Genomic DNA, 5,193 nt, shown 5'->3' on the forward strand with positions numbered 1-5,193 from the left:
AATAGCGTCGAATCGAACTTTGATGAAAGGCGAATCAAGAAAGAAATTTAAACTGAAATTTATATATTACCCAAAAAAATTAAAATAGTCCCGACCCATTAAGTTTAAGCCCAAAAAAAACCCAATTATAATAAGTTTTCTTTTGCTTTTGTATCCATAATTTTTCATTTCAGTTGAGAAAATCAAATCTATCTATATATAATAGGAGAGGCAAAAGCATCATGTGATGACAAGTGTAAATCACAGTAAAATTCGTAATTATTAAATAAAAAAAATCAAATAACAAAAGACACACACACATTTAAAAAAGAAAAGACAAAAAGATTAAAAAAAAAGAAGGAAAACTAACTTACCACTAACTCACACACACGTGCACATTTATTTTTATTTTAAAAAAATTAAAAATTCGTAATTAATTAATTTTTTTTTAAAAAAAAAGGCACCAAAGAAAAGACAACTCTGACTTACCACGTCTGCACAACAGCTATTCATAAGGACAACAAAAACATTTAAAAAAAAAAAAACACACGCACACACCAAAACTAACAACTGAGAGAAAACCGGTCAACAAATCTATATCTATAGAGAATAGGAGAGGCAAACGCATACTGTGATGACAAGTGTCACCACTAGAAAATTCATATTTAATAAATAAAATAAATTAAAAAAGACAACAAAAGTCAAAAGAAAAGACAAAAAGATAACACTGCATTTACGTATTAGGATGACAAGACATCACCATAAATTTCTTGTTTTAAAATTTTAAAAGAATGATAATTCACAAAAAAAAAAAAGATAATGCTGCATTTACATGCTTCCAAAAATCCAACAGTTGCCTCACGTTTTGACAGTTCCCCCAGTTGCTGATAAATAATTACACTTTAAATAACTTTGTAACTGACCCTCATTCATTCTCCGACTCAAAGACATCCTCAATTAATTGTCATTAGTTTACCCAACTGTAAAATTTTGAAATTGAATAAATGGATAGACTTATAGCAAAATGTGGTAACCGTGCCGCCATAATCCAAAGCACGTTTATGGACTCTGTTTTTGGAAGTTATTATCATATGAATAACCATTTACATACTAATCTATCTTTTACAGCAAGTCTATCTTTTGTTCCATTCCCGATCTCACTATGCTTGGCGTATCTGATTCATATTGATGATATGTGACATTTTGTTACCGCCTAGCAGACAATGACTCCACCTTCTCTTGCATTTTTTTGAGCGGCTAATTACATGGTAAGTGAATACGTTAGAAAGAAACAAATACTGAGAATTGATGCATCTAACAAACTTATTTTATGTTCTTAGCTCATATGGAGGAATCAGAAGGTAAGTTGAAGAGTATCTTGGATACACTCAAGATGATGTCATTTCCACATACTTTGTTACTTTGTTGGTGACAGCAGGCATATACTTTGTTCAGTTTGCTCAAAAAGGGGTACTTTAATTCTTATATTTAAGTTTAATGTGTGATTTTGGGTGCAGGTCAAGCATTTTCGATGCCAAGGCTGGAATTGGTTGAGCAAGAACTTTGTGAAACTCGTGTCATGGAATTATGGCAAAATGATATGACAACTTCCTGTTTATTATCTACGTCATGGTATATTAATATCAGTATCTACATTTATTCATATGATTTGTTTTCCTTTTTTTTTTTTTTTTGCCAAAAGAGTCTTTCATGAAATGAAATATTACTACTATTTATATGATGAGTTTTGAAGCAAATGAACCTATATACCAGGTTTGTCTCTCTATTTTTCTTCTCCATGTTGATGCCCGTACATTGTTATTTTTGGTTCTCATTTAACCCGGAGATGATCTCCGCAAAGAATTAAATTATTTCACAGCTTTATTAATCTCTTCAATTTGTAAGATTGTGTGGTATAAGTCGAACTTGAGCGCGTTTCTTTGTTTTTGGATCTTAAGAATGGTTATGAGCGTGAAAAAATGTGTCATACTATTAACTTGCCATTGTTCTGCAATTTTGGATCACTTCTGTTGATTTCATATGTTACCTTAATGCGTTAAAAAAACCAAAAAAAAGTAGTTGATGAGCAGTTCTTTTTTTATTCATATGCATCATTCTTTTTTAATTTTAGCTACTGTTGTTGTTACTGTACATTAAGATAGTTGATGAGCAGTTCTTTGTGTCACGGGGTAGCAAGCGATTCAGTGAACAGGTGTGAAGATCATCTATGTGACGGACATGTAAGCTCTCAATTTTTTATCAAAAGGGGCAAGAAAAGAGCTTACAAACAATTTGTATGTATTTGTCGTGTTTACCAAATTCTTTTTCGCAAACCATGGGATTTTATGTGAAGGTCCTCATTTGTTATCTTTGATTTGCTACTTTGACCTTTAGTCAGTTGTGCGTCCATGCATTGTTAATCTATTTGGCTAGAAAGTGTTTAATGAATTTATTTCTTTATCTGCATTGTTAATCTATTTGGTTGAGTTGACAGAATTTTTTTTTAATCTGTTGTTGAGTGAAAAGTACATAATTGTATAGAGCGTCATATATATTGCATATATGGATTTACCAAAAGATTCACCAGCTTTCTAATTTCAATTCTTGGTCTGGGATTGAGGTGTCCTCATTAACAAGCCCATATTGGATTGGCACTCTGTACTGTGCAAACACCACTACATTTTAGCACAAGCAATCGACTTACTAAAACACCTCCTTAATCCAAGAAATGTCTAAACGAAATGAAAGTTCAAAAACAACACTACATAATCATCCTAAAAGAACACCTCTACATAAGATATCTACTCTTTCGAGCCTTTGCTCAACATTCTTCTACCTCTAATAGGTAAAAAGATTGAAATTTATAGTGGTATAAATTGCAGGTAAAACTACTACTTCAGTAAGTTGCAATTATGACCTACATAATCAAAAATGACTTTGAAAAACGCACACGGTTTTTAAATTCATTTTTCAGATGTTGGATGCAGTATCTTACAATTCACTGAAGGAGGTTATCTTACAGAATCAGCATTGCTTCTACTTGGGCATCCTGTATATGAGACACATCACTATTATAAGAATTGTCGGGATATATGCTTCAAATTTCCCAAAGGTCCCTTTGTGCTATCTATGCTACATAAGCCATTACAACAAAAAAGTTCAATTCAAAATTTAGCTATCCTACCTGAAGAAGCTATTGCTCTGAAGTACTGACTCCTTTGAGATTAGGAAGTTAATAAAATGTTTTGAAGTTAAATTGTTGCTCTATGTGAAAAAAAGATGTTACTAACTTCACGTTCTAAGCTAAAAGAGTTTTAAAAGCAAGACGAGAAAATAAAGTATAGGTAACATGTAAGTCCACGCAAAAAGAAGAAACAAGAATATTCTTATCAAATACTATAGGCAAATCAAAATTCCTTGATTATATTAGTTAATGACAAAATTCCGACAGATTATTATTTCCTGTTGGAGAGCCGAATAAGTTGTGTCCAAGCATATCATAATTCAAGTGTCTCTAATTAACGCATGTAAAAAAGCAAACGCTTCTTAGCGTCTTTACCAATTTTTTGACATTTGTATAGTCAACATTGATATTCACTGAGATGATCATTTTTATATTAGTCCCACCTAACTTAAGATGTTACATCTTTTGAGTAAACAACATTAAACTTCATTCATAAAAATATAATTAATTATTTTTAATCATTTGAATTGTTCAATAGGATAACATAAGACCAATTTACATTATCAGGAGAATTACGCTTCTAGGATAATCAATTATGATTGATTCCATCTTAAATATAAAAAAAATTCTAATATTACTATCTAGAGATTGTAAACTTTCTTTGCTTACAAGTATCATTTATTAATTTGATATAAAAATATTAGTTGAATTATGTTATTAAAAAATGAAATTTTAAATCTTAACATATTTAAAATTGAATGTAGTGTGCTATGATTGACGTTTATTATTCACTTCATGTTAATATTCTCTGCCATGTGTGTAGTACGAATCTAAAAATCTATATATATATATATATATATATATATGTTTTAAACCAACCCTGTCATGGGCATCACAGTTTAGCAATCCATCTTAAGTTATCTAAAAGTCTTCACAACCCTCACTTTGTAGTTTGTAGGGTAACAATAGCACATGTAATTACAATTATTAATACATGTGGGACGATGACCTACTTATAAGTAGTGAAGCAGAGTAATAGTAAAGCCAAGTTAATTTTGAATATATAAAAGAGACCTCTTTAGTCTCCTTTATATTTAGTATACAGTCCTAGGTAATGTCAGGTTAGTGAAATATTTTAATTTTATACAGATGGAACGGGAGTCGGCGGTTAGTCACCAAGAAAGTTCCAAAAAACACAATGTCCTATGTAGCGACAGTATAAAAATTATATTATATAATTAGGTATAATATTTGATAATCACGTTTTATAATATAAAAATGATTAATAGTTTAAGTTTATATCGGTTGAATAGAACTTGGTAGTAATCAATCGCCTAGACAATTATCTAGAAGGTGTCACTTAATCATCCAAGAGGTGTCGTGAAAGAATGGAACTTATTCTGAGGGTAACTGGCGTGAATCTAAATTTTAATGAGGTCAATAAATTTCAAATATCAAATGGTTATAAAGATTCTAAAAAACATTAATTACTAGCTAGCAATTTCTGGAGTTCGAACTTATAAAAGGTTGTGATTCCATAATTTTTTCTAATGTTTGAACCGTGTTAGTTCTAATGTATTTCAAGTTGCTTAAGTTTTAAAAGTTTCTATGCTTTAATCTAGGGTATGGTCGTCTAAATAATGTTTTCGCATTAAAAAGTAACTACAGTTTAATTAATTTTACGCTGAATAAAGCTTGATTAATCATTCAGAAAATAGTTATTTGATCATTTCTCCACCATAAGCCCATAAGGAGGTGTATCCGGAATGAATCTAGATTAGTCGAGCCAATAAATTTCAAATATCGAATAGTTAAAAAGAATAAAAAATAGCAATCATCAGCTAGAAGGTGCCAAGGAAATACACCACATGATTGTAGTACGAGGAACACTATCTCTTTATAAATTATTTTAGTACGAGGAACACTATCTCTTTATAAATTATTTTAGCGATCAACTAATCTTCTCTATATATTCCATGATTTTTTTTCATTTAATCAAATTGAGAATTGAGTACATCTCCTTCTTAGCT

This window comes from Lycium ferocissimum, chromosome 4, assembly GCF_029784015.1.
Source record: "Lycium ferocissimum isolate CSIRO_LF1 chromosome 4, AGI_CSIRO_Lferr_CH_V1, whole genome shotgun sequence".
Lineage (NCBI taxonomy): Eukaryota > Viridiplantae > Streptophyta > Magnoliopsida > Solanales > Solanaceae > Lycium > Lycium ferocissimum.